The sequence below is a fragment of the Canis aureus genome, chromosome 36, assembly GCF_053574225.1.
Source record: "Canis aureus isolate CA01 chromosome 36, VMU_Caureus_v.1.0, whole genome shotgun sequence".
Classification (NCBI taxonomy): domain Eukaryota; kingdom Metazoa; phylum Chordata; class Mammalia; order Carnivora; family Canidae; genus Canis; species Canis aureus.
Genome location: NC_135646.1, coordinates 10764056 through 10784021, shown reverse-complemented (window position 1 = coordinate 10784021; position 19966 = coordinate 10764056). Strand labels below are relative to the sequence as shown.

At 34.9% G+C, this 19966-nt stretch overlaps 1 long non-coding RNA gene across 7 annotated transcripts in view; it reads right to left on the bottom strand.

The window, feature by feature from the left end:
* The window catches only part of LOC144305726 (uncharacterized), a 64089-nt gene that overhangs the window by 26582 nt on the left and 17541 nt on the right, over positions 1–19966 (bottom strand). For all 7 annotated transcript variants that reach the window (XR_013372790.1, XR_013372791.1, XR_013372792.1 and 4 more), the window contains exon 3: positions 1122–1179. This is a non-coding gene — a long non-coding RNA (uncharacterized LOC144305726). The remainder of the gene's footprint in view (positions 1–1121; positions 1180–19966) is intronic.

Below are 19966 nucleotides of genomic sequence, written 5' to 3'. Positions count from 1 at the left end.
TGTCCTCATTTATAAAAGAATTATGTTATCTTCAATAATTTTTTCCAGTTGTATCTTCAATGAACAATAATTATGATTTGTTTTATATACATACCAATCTACTTGTATAAATATCAGATAAAATATTTGATAAATTATAAGAATTTCTCTTTATCTGAATGATCAAGGTCCTATGGCTCTTTTTTACCTCATGGAATACTGTTTATTGCAATACAGAAGCCAATATTACAATAAAGCTATTAAAATATATCAAAATAAACTATAACAAATTACAGAAAATGAAAGTTTCAAAAAACTGTCAAAAATTGTATTAATTACTAAATGACATGCTCAAACAATTCGAAAAAGGTATTTAGGCAGAAGTCTAGGAATTCCCTGAACTCAAGGAATTTATAGTCTAATTGATGAGACCAAATTATCCTATAAACAGAGACAATAGTAATTAATTCAAGACAGACTAAACATCAAGGAGTTATAAACAATGTAAATGCTCCAGAAATTCAGATAAGAAGTAGTTTAGAAAGACAAAAGAAAGAGAAGACATGCCAAGAAAATGAAACTTAAAAGATAAATAAAATTTGACACAAGACAGTGAGAAGTACCTTCCAGGCAGAGGGAATACAAATCAAGTTGTGGATGTAAAAATAACCTGATTTGTTTTTGGAAAGTGGAGAAATCAAGTCTGACAAAACTGAGCATGTGTTTTGGGAAATAATAGGAAATTAGATTGGCAGGAAGAAGAGAATTAAGGAATGCCTTAAAGAACTGTAAGTAGAAGAGCAATATGTTAGTATGTGGTGGGTCCAGAATTAAGGAGAATGGCTAGAAGGAAGTGCATGCATTTCATGTACCCATGAAAACAGAGAACAGACCAATCTCTGCAGATGTAAGTAACACATGATCCTTCATTCATCTTCATGGCATGTCTATTTTAATCTTCCTTCAGATCCAGTGACATAATTTTGCAGGCACTAGATGTCACTGTTCCACTTAAGCAAAATAAAATCTAGTCGTTTTGAAGTCAATTGCATCTCCCTACTTATATCTAACTGTATGTAGATCTGAGTCTGCTTTACTTGGTTCAGACAATATCAAAATTACTAGTAGTGATTTGTACCTACTGAAGTCTGATGAAAAATCAGCTCTGACATTCTCTTTGACATTTTCCCAAAGTGTCCTCTGCAAAGAATAAAATCAAAATGAAAAAAAAAAATTCAAGAAAAAAATGAGAGGGAAATTAAGCATTTATGTTATTAAGAAACAAAAAAGTTTCTACCATCTAAGGAAAGATTTTGTTGATTTTTACACAAGTAAAACCAAATTAACACAGTTTCTTCAGAGTGAGTCCATATTCAATTAGTCTTGTGAACCACATATAATTTTCTTTTATTTGTCTCACAAATAAAAGCATATCAGAGTTGGACCTCTGACGACCTTCTGTGGAATTCCTCATTGGGCCTAATATTGAAGGTATAATTGGTCACACACACACACACACACACACACACACAAAAAAAAAAACCTAATCTGTTCTCTGTTCTCTGTCTGCTGATTTAGGGTTTGATCACCTGGACACTCTTTGGGACTTGAGTGAATGGTGCAAGGATATGGGAACTGCTGGAGGTATTACTTTAGGAATTATGCTGGTATAGACTAGACTAAGTGTTTGTTGCAGTTCTCATAGCTGATTTCTCTAGAGCCCCTATAATTCCTGGATGTTCCCAAGCTTGGCCCTCCAGCTCATGAGCCCATGAGCCTGCTACACCAATACCACCACCACCACCACCACCACCACCACCACGACCACCACATACACACAGCTTTACAATAAGTTTCCTTTTCCTTTCCTTATAGTCAGTTCCTGTTCCTGTTGCTTGCAATCACACCAAACAAAAACCTAAATCCAGTTTGAAGAGCAATACAATTACTGAGCTAGTATTAAATCATCAGCTTTGCTTTGTCAGATTCATGCTTGCTGAATTCATGCTTGCTTCTAGGGTTGAGAGAAACACAAAGGAGAAGATTTTCAAGAAAGAAATCTTCTAGAGAAGATTTTCAGGAAAGAAATCTATGTACCTCGTCTTGAAATATCCCAATTATAAACTCTAGCAGTCTTTTCTCCTAAAAGTGTCTAGGTACTTAATTATCTTCAAGCCCTAAGGTTCTAGCTTTTGGACATCAGTCTTGATATTTCTCTGAGAGACATAAAGGAGTTGAAAGGCAAAGCTACAGTATTTTGAAAATTACTGGCAATGTAGTCACCTCTCAAAGCATCCCCAGAAATTTGCAGGAATGCAGGCTGTCATTTTAGAAATGACACAAGGACCAGCAGCAAGGAAAGAAAATTGGCTTGGAAGCAGTTTCCTGCCTCTATCCAGATGTTATGATTTCTTTTTGAGAGGTAGCCTGGTATGGTAGAAAGGGCAGGGACTTTAGCTAGAAGTATGCCAGGGTTCCATTTCCCAACTCCACTATTTTTTAGCCACACTAACATTAACAATTTAGTAATTTCTGGAGTCACATTTTTCTTTTTTCAAACAGGAAAATAATGCTGCTTCTCAGGGTGGCTGTGAAGTAGAAGTAAAACTCATTGCAAGGAGAAGAGTAAAAATGCAATTTAATTTCCTCTTCTCTGTCTCTCTCCTAATTCTCACCCACCCCCAAAGAACCTGGTCTGGATACCTTAGATGTACATCCAGAAAGAGCTGACTAATCACATGAAATAAAGAAACACGCATTAAACTCTGGGACAGTTACAGAATTACTAACATCTAGAGCTTGAAAGAATCTTACTGATCTTACACATATGAGAAAGGAACTTAGGCACAGAATTTTAGGATCTTTCCCAAGGTCATAGATAATTAACAACTTGAAGCATTTCCATTCCTTATTTCACACAAATTTCCAATCACTATTTTGATATTATGAAAAAGCATGATTTGAAAATCTGATTTATTTAAAGATATTTATGATATAATGACCCTGGCCCAAAGCGCCGAAAGGGACAGAGGGCCAGAATATGTATTTGAACAAATTCTAGCTGAAAACTTTCCTAATCTGGGAAGGGAAACAGGCATTCAGATCCAGGAAATAGAGAGATCCCCCCCTAAAATCAATAAAAACCGTTCAACACCTCGACATTTAATAGTGAAGCTTGCAAATTCCAAAGATAAAGAGAAGATCCTTAAAGCAGCAAGAGACAAGAAATCCCTGACTTTTATGGGGAGGAATATTAGGGTAACAGCAGACCTCTCCACAGAGACCTGGCAGGCCAGAAAGGGCTGGCAGGATATATTCAGGGTCCTAAATGAGAAGAACATGCAACCAAGAATACTTTATCCAGCAAGGCTCTCATTCAAATGAGAGGAGAGATAAAGGAGAGATAAAGAGCTCCCAAGACAGGCAGGAACTGAAAGAATATGTGACCTCCAAACCAGCTCTGCAAGAAATTTTAAGGGGGACTCTTAAAATTCCCCTTTAAGAAGAAGTTCAGTGGAACAATCCACAAAAACAAGGACTGAATAGATATCATGATGACACTAAACTCATATCTGTCAATAGTAACTCTGAACGTGAACGGGCTTAATGACCCCATCAAAAGGCGCAGGGTTTCAGACTGGATAAAAAAGCAGGACCCATCTATTTGCTGTCTACAAGAGACTCATTTTAGACAGAAGGACACCTACAGCCTGAAAATAAAAGGTTGGAGAACCATTTACTATTCAAATGGTCCTCAAAAGAAAGCAGGGGTAGCCATCCTTATATCAGATAAACTAAAATTTACCCCGAAGACTGTAGTGAGAGATGAAGAGGGACACTTTCTCATACTTAAAGGATCTATCCAACAAGAGGACTTAACAATCCTCAACATATATGCCCTGAATGTGGGAGCTGCCAAATATATCAATCAATTAATAACCAAAGTGAAGAAATACTCAGATAGTAATACACTTATACTTGGTGACTTCAATAGCTCTTTCTACACTCGATAGGTCTTCTAAGCACAACATCTCCAAAGAAACGAGAGCTTTAAATGATACACTGGACCAGATGGATTTCACAGATATCTACAGAACTTTACATCCAAACTCAACTGAATACACATTCTTCTCAAGTGCACATGGAACTTTCTCCAGAATAGACCACATACTGGGTCACAAATCGGGTCTGAACCGATATCAAAAGATTGGGATCATCCAAAGCATTTGCATTTTAAAACACCGACAGAGAGATAAATACGTAATATTATTTGGGTGGCTTTTTTTTTTTTTTTCCTGGGGGCCATTCATTTCTTTCCTCAAACAACACAATGCTGATGTCCACCTATCTGGACAGGTGTAACAACTTGAGTCTCTAGAAACTGCAAAGACAGAGATGTCTGGAAGTTAATTTCTTTTCTTTTATACTGTTTTGGTTCAAAAAATTAGAAATCAAAGAAAAATATAAAGAAGAAAATAAGTCTTTTCTACAGTAATTTGACCACCTAGGAATAACAGCTGTTAAATCATTGCTTTCTCTTGGTTTCACATTCTCTTTCCTACTCTCTCTCTCGCCATAATATATGAATATTTCACAAAAGTGTGATTACACAATGCATATGTTTCACAATATTTCCCACTTAGTCCAGACATAGAGCAGTATTCATTTGAAAGGAATAATATGCAGCAAACCTATAGCATTTCATAGTTTAAAAATACTTTCTGGTACATTATTTTTTTTACAGTCTGTGACCATAGGTGTTTGAGGGAAGAGGGACAAGATTATATATAGAAAAAAAGGGTGAAGTTACCTTAACAAGCACAAATATTACTTTCAATCTAAAGGGATTATTATGTGGAAGAAAATACTAGCACAATGCAGAGTGACTGCCCTTTATATAAAAAATTAAGATGCCCCTCCCCAATAAATATTGATTTCAAAAAAGATACCCCAATACATATTCAGATAAAGGATTACAAGTATCAAAACAGAATCCATAATGCCATGCAGATCTGATGTTTCAATATGCTGTATAAATGTGATATTAAATCTCTACAGTGTGGATACCTGGCAGGCTCAGTTGGTAAAGTATGCAATTCTTGATTTCAGGGTCCTGAGTTCAAGCCCCACATTGGATGTAGAGCCTGCTTAAAAAAAAAAATTTGTAGGGAGGTGGGAGGGAGAATGGGGTGACTGGGCGATGGACAATGAGAGGGGCACCTGACGGGATGAGCACTGGGTGTTACACTATATATTGGCAAGTCGAACTCCAATAAAAAATATACAAAAAAAATTTGTAAATCTCTACAGTAAAGTCATATCAACAGTTTCAGAAAGACAAAGTAATTTTAAATCATATGCACATGTTAATTTAGAAATATTGAAATTTAAAAAGGTGAAAGTAAGTCAAAGGTACTTGTAAACTTTTTTCTAAGTTTTTATTTAAATTCCAGTTTGTCAAAATACAGTGTAATATCAGTTTCAGGTGTACCGGGATGGCTCAGTTGGTACAGCATGCAGCTGTATAAGATTCTAATAAACTTTAAGCATAAAATAATGCATCTGGTCAATTACTACCATGGGTTACTCTTAAGTGTTGCCTTATTTTAAATCATTTTTTAATGTGATATATTCCACACCCAAGATCCATGTCTGTCTTGTACACTAGTATCTCTGATACTTTAGTATCTCTGACACCTAGCAGAGACCCATGATAAAGAAGCTATTTAATGAATAGGTGTTTAATAAATATATTCAACTCAATATCCTCATCAATTAAGAATCAGCCCATGTCCCAAAATTATCTTTATGATTTCAAAAATAATTTGAATTTATTTGTATTATACATCAATTAGTGAACATACAATATTTACTGAGACTCTACTTTCTGCAATATATTACGGTGTAGGCAAAGGAAAAACATACACTACTCCTGCCTTCAAAAAGCATATTCTCTAGTTAAGAAATGTGTCTGATAAATTGAGCAATACACATTTGAAAGTAAATAAGTCATTTAGAAAAGACAGAGCTTAAGATGTTTGGTGGGCAAATTTCTCATTTTGCTCTCCACTGATCTTAACTTCCTTTTGGGATTGTGTGACTATGCTTGCAGGCTACCTAATGCATCATAGCTTTAAATTTATGTTAAAGAGATGCATCCAGGACTTCAAGAGAAATCTAGTCAAACTATGTATGCTAAATGGGCCTGTAAGCCTATGAGAAGGAAAAGGTGGACGAAGTGCTGGGTTTCCTGAAAGGGAGATACCCAAGAGAAGCAGGAAGCACAGAAAGAGATCAGAGGTTAGTTACAAAACACATACTTATCTGATAATTTAGCTATAAATTTCTCTGCTGGTCGATGTGGGTTGGATGAAAATGAAAGAAGATAAAGTACCCAAGGTTCTTCACTCTCAGACAGGGATGGACAAAAACAAATGTTAAGAAGATATTTGTTGGGGATCCCTGGGTGGCGCAGTGGTTTAGTGCCTGCCTAATTGGTTCTGTTTTCTCAGGTTTTTAAGCCTTTTTGTTCAAATTTTTCTTTATAGTAAACACAGAATCTCTTAAAACCCAAATATCCTGTTCATGTTCCTAAAACCCTGGATATTTGTCTATGATAAGTTTAGTCAAAATATAGAAATGTATCCCTACTTTCATGTATAAAATGCAAATCATTAGAAAAAGACTAAGTTAAAAGAGGCAAAAGATTTCTATTGGAAAATGAACTTCAGCCTTAGAATGCGTTCTATGGGGAATAAGGAGTAAAGATTCTTTTTTCTCATGGCCAAGTTACATTTAGAATGAATGAACAGACTGACTGTTACAGGGATTATTGACTGGCTTCCTGGATCGATTGCCAAAGTGGTCTTACTCTGTTCTGGCCTATAGGTTGGCTTCCTGGGCTGGTCATTGTGGACGATGGGCTGCTTCCCTGGCATGGATGCTAAAGACTGTGGGGCAGATTCTGTTTTTATACATGGTCTGGCCAGTCTGTTTGTATATTCAGTCTCTTGTAGGAATCCAAAAAGGAGGTAATCAAACTACAATTTTATTAAAGAAAGTATTTGTTAGTTCACAGGATGACTGGTGAGAATTATTATTTCCAACCTAGCATTATTCTTGACTGTAGCAAAAGGCTGAAGCAATGGTTTTTGATTCACACAAAGATACACATCTCTCTAAAAGGGAAGTATCAAAGGGAGACATCATTCCATGAGTACAACATAAAGATCTTTATAAACTGCCATGTGAAGTTTCAGAATCCATGCTGTAAAATCTCAGTGCCCACAGAGCACCAGGAACACAAAGCACAGAAACCAAAAGAAAAACAAAGAAAATGAGGTGCGTAACCTTGCAACAGCCAGGAAGATGCATGCCATGGGCGACCAGGAGAGGTCTCAGTGAGGGTATTTGAGTGAACTTATCATACAGTTTGGGCTTTTCACTTAGGGAGAGAATGTAAGGAAATGAATTTAATTTTGGATTGGATGCTGCCAGGAAAAAAAAAAAAAAAAAAAAGAATGAATGAACATTTAAAAGTTCCTAATGAAAAACTTTAAAAACAATGATCAATCATCAAAATCAATGATGGTATGGGGAAGGAATAAAAACGTGTATATTTTATTTTGGAATTACAGAACACACACTTTCTCTTATAGGGCTGTAGCCCTTAGTTTCTCTGCATTCATCCACTTGCACTTTTCAATCAAAGTGCTTGAACCCAGCAACACTGATATCTGATGGGTTCTTTCTTGCTGGACTCCTCACTTGACCCAAATACTCCTGTCCACCAATGGAATTACAGATATTCTCCTATGGGTCAAGACACTTGGTCAAAGGCAAATCTCATCTCCAAGCCCAGAAAAGAATGGCCAGGAGTACACCTGGGGAGGAGATAAGAGGCAAAAACCCCAGGAGTCTGTGAAAATGTACCCACTACATTCCTCTATAGGACACTCTTCTACTTTCAGCGAAATTCTTAAGCTAAAACTGTGTATAAATTCATCCAATCTGAAAATCTCTGAAAGATCAGTAGGATCATCTGGCAGTGTAGCCTATAAAGAATATAATGGGGGCAGATTTATGTTTATTTCTCTCAGAACAAAAAAATGGAAGTGCAGCTTCAAAGTTTTAAAACTAATTGTGAAATCATTTTTAAGATTTGCTCTCAGAAGAATGAAATAAGAACTAATTGGCTTTTTTTTTTTTGTCTATAATCTTTCTGCTTAATTTAGTTAGGTTCTAGAGTACTAACTTACGGCATAAATTTGACCTATAAATCATTTAGTATGTGCACTTAAAATAACCACATGACTGTTTTCATGTTTCATAAACATATTGAACACGTTGCATATTCAAGAACAAACCCAGTAAAACTTGGAGTTCCAATAGCACGTTGAAATTTCTTTTCTGACCTAAACAAGTGTTGCTTATGAACAACTAATGAATGGGTTATTAGGAAGGAAAGTAAGGCAAAGGAAATATGTAGAAGAAATAAGCATTGTCATTATCCTTTTTCCAGAACATTCTAAGGAGCACATTCAACCTTTTAAACATATCAGTTAATCTGCAAAGAAATGACTCAACTATTCTTTGTCAGAGATAGAACAATAACCAGAAAGTTTCTTCAGCACTTTGTGAGTAGTCCTTATTAATGACAATAATAGGTTCCCTTTAGAGAACACCTATATCATAGACGGTGCTAGGCACTTTATATATTCATCTTGTTAATTCTCACCCTATCACGAATTTATGATAAAATGCTTAATTTAGTTTTCCATTTTCAGAAGACCATGTACTGAGAGACAAATAAAAAAATAATAGCTAGTAATATCACTATATGAACTGCTAATTAAATAATGTGATTTCAGCTATGCCACTACAGATACTCTAGTACCATAGAAGAATAGTAAAACTGAGCCACTGAAAACCACAAAATGCCTTGTAGTAGATCAATTCCAAGGTAGTAAGGATCTTAGAGATCATCTAATCTAATGCTTTCATTTTGTAGGTGAGGTAGCTAAAGCCCAGAGTCTGATTTGACCAGTGAGTCAACGGTATGAATAAGATTGAGAATTATAGTTTATTAACTCTGAAATAGACTATTTTCAATGCAGAATTTTCCTCTCAAGACTGAGGTTTCTTCTATTTCTTTCAAATAATAATTCAGATCTCCAAAAATTGTTTTTGGTTTGATTTATTTTTATTTTGTGTATTTTGTGTTACCAAAGATTAAAAGTGTCACTAAAAGATCAAGAGTCACACATCAGAAAATATTCTTTTCGGGCAGCCCTGGTGGCGCAGTGGTTTAGTGCTGCCTGCAGCCCAGGGCGTGATCTGGAGACCCTGGATCGAGTCCCACGTCAGGCTCTCTGCATGGAGCCTGCTTCTCCCTCTGCCTGTGTCTCTGCCTCTCTCTCTCTCTCTCTCTCTCTCTCTGCATCTCTATGAATAAATAAATAAAATCTTTTTAAAAAATACTCTTTTCACTCTTCCTGATACTTTCAAACAGTTAAAATCTATTGAAATTCTCTTGGAAATCTACATGCATCAGTCTACATATCAAAGACAAATGATGTGCTCGTTTTTGCCTACACAATACTGAGTTCATCAGCCATAAAGGCATACCAAGTGAGGTATGGTTTATTTCCTCTACAGCCAAATGGATAATTTTAAGGCTCATTAAAATTATAATTTCATTTTGAATGGCTGAATGAGGATGGTGGTAGTTTCCCCAGCTGGTTTCTTTCAGTCTCATATTTGTTACCACAAAAGCTTTATTAATTATCTGCAGGTTTCCATCATGATAATAATCAAGGAAAGCAATTCTGTTTTTCAAGAAATACAAAAAAGCTATGAATCTTGCCGAAAGATTAAAACAAAACAGCAAGAAAGTAATGTTTATTTCTATATATATATAATTAAATGGAACTTAAATGGGAACTTTTTGGTGATTTTTTTAAATTTAAAAACCTTACTGTTATCTTCTCACCAATGAGAAAGTTAAAATACAAACATCAAATTATCAATGTAAGTATTTCTTTAGATTTAATCTGATGAGAGAATAGTTTGACACTTTATTTTCCAGTGTAACTAAATAGTATTATACGTAATAGGATGTTAGGCTCTAGAGTTGAGTTAACAAAAGATAGTATGCTGGTACCACCAATTACTCACTGTGTGACTTTAGATAAGTTACCTAAGCTTCCCATGCATCAATTTTAGGATATTAGCAACTATATCACTGTTTAGAGTGTGGATTAAATGTAAAGCATTTAGAAGAGTGACTAGCACGTAGTAAGCACTCAATAAATTATGGCTGTAATTATTACTATTAGAATATATTCACTATTATCTACACTAATATGTGCAAGGCTTGTATAGTTTTACATAGATTAAAATAGCAAGTGATCCATAAGCCTATTGAAATTTACTTTTACGTACATAAACCTCAATGATGAAATATAAACTTAACTAAATCAGAATCAATAAATAATCCACTTAACTCATTTGTGATTACAATTTTTGCTAATGGTAGCAAGGAAGTTTCTTTTCTTTTTGTTCTTTTGAACTAGACAAAATTTCCCAACCTCTAGGATCTTGATTGCAAAATTATTTGTTTTTCCCCTACAGTAGTCCTGTGAGACCACCAGAACAAATGAGGCCATCTTGTCAATTACAATGACATTATTGTCTTTTCCTGGATTAGCTGACCAGTGGTCACTCACCCATTTCTCTCTGAATGAAATGATGCCTCTGCAGATAATGGTTATTGACCTATGTGCTGAGAGAAACAGGGTATTTGTTTGTTTTTCATTTATTTTAAGAAATCATAGTAATTGATTCATGTGGTTAAGAGGAAAAAAAAAGTATTGGTTAGATGTCTTCAAAAAGCCATCAAGTCTCAAAAAAAGAAGAGCTATACAACAGGTGGGGGTAAAGATATTTGTGACAAATCTGAGAAAATACAAAATCCATATTAATTGATAAGGAAACACTAAATCAGCAGTATAAATAATACACAAATGACAAATGAATCATTTTTTAGAGTTTAACCTAATCAAGAAAATCATAGTTAAAACAAGATATTTTTTCACCTATAAATTAATAAATATTTTAAGAATAATTCTATTGAATGCACAGATGTAATAGTATTGGTATGATAAGAGTGGTACCCTTAATACTATTAAAAGGAATAAATGGCTTCATCTTTTCAAGAAGGAAGTTTGGAAATATTGTCAGTAACATTTAATAAATAACTCCTTTTGATTGAGTAATTTTAGTTTTAGGGACCTAACTTAAGAGTAATAAAACATGCAGACAATTTACACTGAAAGATACTCATCATTGTAATACATGCAATAACAAAAACTAGAGAGAATCTGAAAATTCAACAAGGCAAATTCCTAAAATAAAGAAATATATCTGTGATAGAATGATATACAATCATGAATAGATATTTTCATGTATCATGAATAGATCTTTTTCTTCATTTCTCTATCTTTAATATTCTCCTTATCAATAAATCAATACTGAATGCTTCTGCATCCAAAGCTCTGTAAAAGGTGTTCAGATTCATAAGATATATGAAAACTTGCATCAGACCCCCACTTTCTGCTCCAGAGTATTCTTAATGATTTTAGAGAAGTAGGACTAATAATTTAGAAAACAAGATGGTATAACATATGACAGGTTTCAAATGAGTAGCACACTGTAACCCTCACTTCATCCCTAAATAATGTGTTTCAATATGATGTAGTTAACTTTTAAAATTATCCTTAGAATGCATGTTTTTATTTATCTTATAAAAAAACTTCTGGAGGGAAAAATCAAGAATACTAACCCAAAAATGAGAGAATTAATCAAAAGCTCTCCTCCTCCTTTTTTTTTTTTTTCAGATTTTGGAAAATTTAGAGCCATTTTTGTGGCCTGCTTTGGTTTAAGTATGTATTATTTTTTTGGGGGGGGTGCTTCATCTTTCATTCCATTCTTTTGGACCATATTTGTTTTCATTGATTCACCTCAGTTTTAATTCAGGATCCTTTATTGATTTTATGTGTCTTTGTAAATCACCTTAAATCCTTGCTAAAAATATATATTTTAAATAATAGATAGATAAATGGAAGGAATGCAGGAGAGTAGATGACTGTATCAGAGAGTTTAAGCTAAATCATGCTGTCATAATAAACCACCTCAATTTTTCAATGGCTTATAGGCAAAAAAATAGTTCATTCTTGCTCAAACCACACATTCATCAGAATGAGCTTTAACTAGGTTCCATATCGTTTTATTCTGGGATCCAAGGTGAAAGAGTAGCCCTGATTTAGTACCCTGCAGTCTCATAGAAGAAGGAAAAGCATGGCTCTTAAAGCTTCTGCTGGTATATACCACTTGGCACATGTCACTTTCACTCATACTGCATTAGCCACGGCCAGGCATTTGGCGAACCTGATGTCAGCAGGACATCCCACAAGCAGGGAGCACAAGTACCTGAAAAGTATTCTAATGGATCCCATGAAAGAAGAAATAGCATACTTTTAGGTTTCTAAGGAAGTCAGCAACTAACGGACAGGATAGAGGCTTCATTTTTTTGTCTCCTATGATTTCTAGCCAATGTAAGTACTCAAAAATATTTATTCAATTGAATAAAAGAAAATAAAGGTCAAGGCAAAGAGGAAAAATGGACTTATGCAGAGTCTATATACACTGATTCATGGCGACCATCAAAATTCTTAACTAACCAACTTAACTAATTTTCTGTACATTGAACCTATTAATTTAATGAGATTTTTCATTCAAAAGAGTACAGATGATTTATACACCGAAAGCCTACAGAAAATGACTCTACAGTGTTTCATCTGGCCATCAGACCACACAGCTGATGCATTTATTGCCAATACTTAATATTGAAAAGGAGATCAGACACACAGAACTAAAAGTCAACGAACCAAGACAAGGAATCAAACAACAGATTTTTTCTTCTGAGTAAATACAAAGGGAAAAAATGTATAATGGACACTTGGACATTTGTAGGAAAGCACTGGTGAAACTTCCTAAAGGGAAAAACATTTAATTTGAAGTTATTTCTGACCTTAGAAATCAACTAGTAGTTCTTAATGAGAGTTTGATATTAAGAACCAAAACAGTTGGGGTGCCTGGGTGGCTCAGTGGTTGAGTGCCTGCCTTCAGCTCAGGATCTGATCCCAGATCCGGGATCGAGCCCCACATCAGGCTCCCTGCAAGGAGCCTGCTTCTCCCTCTGCCTGTGTCTCTGCCTCTCTCTCTCTCCCTGTGTCCCTCATGAATAAATAAATCTTAAAAAAAAAAAAAAAAAAAAAAAAAAGAGCCAAAACAGTCACTAAAAATACTCTTCTCTATGTAAGGATGGAAAGAATTACATTTTAGGGCCATCTGAAAAAGTAAAAGTTTCAGAAATTTTAGCAAAGGGAAAAACATTCTACTTCCAAAATTAGCATATTAAATACACCTTCAAGAATGACCAAGGCTTATGTGTGAAAAGTCCTGATTAAATTTAAAGCCAACCTGAACAGTTGCATTTCCAGAGAATGCAGGGACATTACTCTAAATAAACACTTCTGTGGTTAGTTGCTAGCAGGTCAGTACAATCAGCCATTCGTTTTGAGTACTCAGGTACTTGGAAGGAGAAATGTGATTAAAGTCATCAACCATATTGCTAATCTAAGACAATTTTTCCTCTGTTTTCTGGTAAAAAAACAAAAACAAAACACTACTAATTAGAAGATTCACATTGACTTTCCACTGTGTAATCATGATTTTCAACACAAATCTAGGAAATTGAGTTTCTAGAAACAGAATGATAATAGATCTATGCCTTTGGTTCAGACAGATAATGGTGGATGCTACGATTCTTTCTATTTTGATGGAAATTATTTAATTACACATAAACTAAATAACAGAGAAAAAGAAAACCCTTCATTTGCCACAACATAAGGTGATATCTTTTTGTGATAATCGTTCAAGGATATGTGGTACAAAAAGAAAAGAAAAAATTTGCTGAGAATGTAAACTATTAATATAGACACATTTAAAAGATAAAAAAGTGAATGTAAATATGGAAATTACATGGATTTAATATAATGTACTAGATTGAATTTAGATATAGCAAAGACAAGACATATTCTATCTAGTAGGGAAAATTATTCTTTCTCTTAATCTGTGCAAACCAGAGTTACACCTTTCCACCCTTTTTTGGAGAGGCTGGACACATAGTAGGCAGCAAATAATTTATTCAGTATTCACAAGAAACAAAATACTAGAAAAGACTTTGGGGAAAGAAGATTCCTTATGAAAGAGGATAGTTGGGGATCCCTGGGTGGCTCAGCGGTTTAGCGCCTGCCTTTGGACCAGGGCGTGATCCTGGAGTCCCAGGATTGAGACCCACGTTGGGCTCCCGGCGTGGAGCCTGCTTCTCCCTCTGCCTGTATCTCTACCTCTCTCTCTCTCTCTATGTCTATCATGAATAAATACATAAAATCTTTAAAAAAATAGGATAGTTTACCCACGCTATATTCCTGAAAATATCAACACATAACCTAAAAAATAAATTTTGGTAAAATATGATAAAAATGTTTATGGTCACTTTTAGCCTACAAAAAGACCTTCTGCAAGACACTCAAGCTCTCTGAACCTCACCTACTCTATCTGAGAAAGTGGGGAAATAATGGCTAATTGCTGGAAGCTATGAAAAGTACATGAAAGAATATAGTACATCCTCCAGAATATCTTCAAGTTAACATTTTCTTTGAGGAATTCATTTTATCTGCAGTACTCAAATTTTATAGAGTGGGCATATTTTTCAAAATAATATATTTGGCTGATGTTTACAAAGAAACAATGTATGTGCCTAAACTAGCTACATTTCTAACCAAATAATACATGGGGAAAATCTTCAATTACTTTCTAAATACAATTGTTAGGCCATCAGAATCACATGAAGAACTTTTGAAAATAGACATGTGTCAACAAAGTGAATATATACTATGTTTCTACCCACATAAACAACTGCGTGAGAATCAACATATTGATTGGTGATCAATAATTGATAGTTTAATTATTTTACTTCCTAATGGGATTGTATGTTCCTCAAACATAGGCAAGTTTACTTTGTCTTATTTATTTTAAAACACTGATTGAGGGCTTTGAGTGAGCAAAGTAACACATTAAAATATTTCACATATTTATAAAAAGGGAAATAGTCTACCAGTAGTATATTGTGCAGAGTATTAGATTTTCATGAATGTGTCACTGACATTAAGCAGTTTTATCCTATATATTCAACATCACTGCCACTTAGTAGAGGATCAAAATATGTGAGGAATCTTACAGCAAACTATGAAAAGAGGAAGAAAATACTGTTTATCACTATCTATTTTTGAGAATGTTGTTGCTACACATAGTATAATAGAATACTTACCTCCCAGAACTGTCATGAAAAAGAAGTTCATGTTCAAAACTATAATTTCATTATTTTTAAGTAAAATATACATATTTAAATCCTATTTTTTTATTGTTAAAAAGTGTTACTTTGTAAAAAATTACTTTAAGTTGCTTTCAATATTTTTGATGGATGTATGTAAAATATAAACATGTGTGCTCTTTTAATTGTCTGGAAATAGCTTGTGTTCAAGTAGAGTGGCCATATTTTCATTTAAGACTTTGCAATCTGTTGCCAAATTTTATGATTCCTGTGTATCTGCTGTGATTGCCAAGCATCGTATCAATAAATGAACTCTCTTTTAGGGAGTAAAAGGCTAAGAATAGCTAAATACGTTACATAGAGGCTCTGAGGACACACACAGAACTATAGTTTTCTATTTTAGTGAAGATGGTTAAGGATGATCTTAACAATTAGGTCATTACCCCATTCACTTTTTTGTTTTTGTCCTAAGAAGTATTTTGTGATACTTAATTTATTTGCAATATTTAATGACATTGGTACAGAATTGAGCCATCCTACATTTGAATTAATTTCTGATTATATTTCATAATTAAAATCATAATTTTCCTCCCAATACAAATAAAATTTTTACTTAAAATCCTTATGAAAATAATGTGAAGAAACAGCTTGAAAGACAGCCAAGAAAAGGAAAGCAAAACCAGGCATGTGTCCTCAAGAGATAAATGATTATAAATAGTTGTAGCAAGAACTCCAATATTTTCTCTCATAAGCCCCAATATTTTGTAGTTTCCACACTCAGTCAACTGTACTCCCTCCTTTGATAAACTTCTTTTTGGCAAAAATTGGTCTTTTTGAAGTAACAGAAATACATGACAGAATTCTAGAAACGATGTGTCACAGACTGTCAAGGTGTTGAGTTTTATTCACCTCTATGTTCCCAAATTCCCACAGTAGGCATTTAAAATCTGTTTTTGCATAAACATATTAACCAATTTATTCTGGTGTTTCCCAACCTTTTTAATATCATAGAACACACTGAAAAACATTGAACACATGCCATTTTGTATGGCACTCTTTGGGATGGAGGAGGCTACTCATGGCCAAAGATCACTGGTCCAAAGACTCTGGCCAGGTTATCCTCTGTCCTGCTGCCTTGAGTGGCAGAAGAGGGACTGGAAGCCAAATCTACAAAATCCCATTTGGAGAGATCCATTGGAAGATGCCAACCCTAAACTATACTGGGAAAAATAAAAAGTGGCAAAAGTTCTAAAACCTAGCTCTTAATTTGTTCTGAAGAAAATTTAACCAAAAACACCAGACTAAGGTGTACTTTTTTCAAACTACTTAGCATTTTTAAGTTATCTATTTGTTTTGTTTTCCTATGGCAAGGAGTCTTAATGACACCCAAATATACGTAGAGCAATAGAATGACATCAGAGATACCTTTGGCATCTGCTTATGGATACTACTGCCTTTGAATTTCAGTAGCCCATAGTGTATCTGGCTACTATTTGACTTTTAAGTATCTCATATACTCCCTAGACGTTTGCTGAGAATCTGCTTTCCTATGCCAGGGTCATTTCCAAGACTTTAAGGACTTGCCCAGATTAAGTAATTCATCCTGTGATCCATGACTTACTTAGCACTAAATTTTGGGTCCTGGCTGGATACACTAAGGAAAGAAGACAATAAGTAGATTGGAAAAGAACACTTTTGGAATGCTATGCAGCATGAGCGACTTTCATCTTCTTTCATCTTTGCTCCATTAAGGATGAGACACCTCTTTAGAATCACAATCATGGAAAAAACGTTTCATGTTCTGTTTGGCATATTTTTGTTCAATTACCAGAAAAATCAATTATCAACAAAATAAATAAATCCCCTTGGTTAACATTCATCCCACTTAATTAATAAATAAGGTATAAGTAATCATTGCCTGAAATGACTTTTAACATAAGGGTGTTCCCTTTATTATGTTAATATTTAAATAATGTGCTTCCTTCATATATTCATCAAAGACAAAATCAACACCAAAAATGTTGTCAAGCTTGCTGAGCATCGTGAAATTATGCATGTATGTATGGAGTGAAGCATTTACATAACAGGAGATAATATATCAAGTATAACATCAGAATGTTGTGGCAAGAGTGGGAATAAAGTGAATAAGAACTGGCCTGTGAAGGGGAAAATAAATTCATTAAGTAAGAGCTAGTGGAACATTTTGGATCAACAAAGTTCTGACTCATGTTGCAAAAGAGAACTTCCTAATTCTCACACTACACCCTTCTCCTTGAGTCAGTAATAATCAAATTGGGGTAGATATTCCATGAAGTTAATAGAGCATTGCATTCTTCATCTAATAAATATTATTGAACATTTATTATATGTTGCAGAAGCCACTAAATAAAATAGACAAAGTGGATGAATTCATGTAGAGTACATTGTAAATACACAATTTGCCAAATAATGATAATAACCATGAGGAAAAATAAAACAAGGGATAGAATTAGAATTATGGGGTCAAGGTGAGCCTTTTGATAGGATTGTCAAAGATCTCCTTACAAAAAGAAGTCAGAGTATAAAGAATGGTGTAAGAAGGGAGGTGGAGGGCAGCCCAGGTGGCTCAGCAGTTTATCGCCGCCTTCAGCCCAGGGTGTGATCCTGGAGACCTGGGATCAAGTCCCACATCAGGATCTCTGCAGAAGAGCCTGCTTCTGCCTCTCTCTTTCTCTCTCTCTCTCTCTCTCTCTCTCTCTGCCTCATGAATAAATAAATAAAATCTTAAAAAAGGGGGGGGGGAGGTGGATACAGAAGTGGGAAAATAAAGAGCTTATTTTTGATTGCTGTATTTTCTCAGTGTGGAAAAAAACCCAAACAAATACAATGAGCTGAGAATAAGGAGGCAAGAAGGAATATTGGAAGTTTAAGGATCAAAAAGAAGGTGTAAAATAACTGGCTGCGGAACTAAATTGACCTGAGGGAAACAGGGAAGTTGTTGCACACCACTGAGGACGTGCCTCATATCTGTGATCATTTTAAACTATAACCCGTCCATGGAGCCATGTGTGGTCCTTTGGCCACACAGAGCTGCTCAGATGCAGATGGAGAACAAGTAGAAAGATGGGTTTAATTAGTTTTGGGGTTTGTGAGGCAATGAAATGGGGCTAGGATGGCAGGATAGATAGTGAAAAGGAGACAGAGCAATGGATCAGAAATCCCTGTGTGGTTGAAGTGAACTTGGAGCATTGCCTAGGGAACTGAAAGATAACTTCTGTGCCAGAAAGTATGAAAAGGCCTTGAGAAGTTTGGAAACTCAGACTAAATACTGAATAAATATGGTGACAAAGTCTTTCTCCTGTGTGCCTAGTACAGCTCTCAGGAGAAATAAGCATGCAAAAGAAACAAAACCAAAGAATAATGACTTTATCCAGGGAAATACAAACATGATCACCACTTTTTTGTCCCCTGGTGACCAGTGTGGTGAGCGTGTGTGTGTGTGCATGTGTGTATGTACATATGTATTTTTATGCTTTATGCTGCTAAAGATAGAAATCAAAATTTTACACTTAGATTGACTTCCTAGAAAAAATTTCCTGTCCACACTAACAAAACTCTAAAATACTCTCTTTATCTGCCTTCTTGACACAGATCATTGTTCCAGGTGGGTTGTCTCCCCTGCCCCCCACCTCCTTAATTCTGATAGTTATAACTTCTCAGCCAGACTAAAAGACCATTGTTTGCTTAAAATTACCTAGCCAAATAATCTTTTTCTGTGATTATTGAACCCTGACAATGGCAATTTGCCTTCTTCCCTTGTCCTTATAGTATAATTTAAGTCTCTTCTCAAATTTCATATTTCAAAAGATAATTTTGACATCTAGACTTTCTTGGCAGGTAGGGGAGTGACTGTAAAACTAATGAATAAAACTCGCAGATGATTTTTCAAATTTCAACCAGGAATACAAAGATTTATGTAAACATTCTCAAGTTGGGTAAAATAAATAAGTACATTGGAAAGACAGTGAGGCAACTCACTATTCCTCCCCTCAAAAGTAACCATGAAATTAGATGTTCTTCCAAAAATTGGACTAATGTTCTGCACATAAGGGATACTACTAAGCAATCCTATGAATGTAGAGTTCTGTGAACTCCAATCACAGTGCATTAAGTCTCCTCAGACAGTACAAGTCTGATATAATTATAGCCAAGAAAGGTGTGCTCTAATCATTCTGTCATTTCAGGCCTAACAAAAAACTAACAGAGAGATATATCACAGCATCTTGGAAAAAAAAAAAAGGGAAGAAGATCCCCAACTGTGATTCTCACCCACTGTTTTAACATCTGACAGCAAAGTAGGGGAAACTTATCCTGAACTTTGAAAGGGAACATTTAGAATAAGCATATATATAAAATAAAAGAATTAAGTGCCCCAAATACCATATGTACATAGTGTTATAGTAGTGATCTCTTTAGACTTTTTTTTCTTTTTTTTTCCTTTGGTATAGTTGACACGAAATGTTCCATTTGGGTTTACAACTTATGCTATTG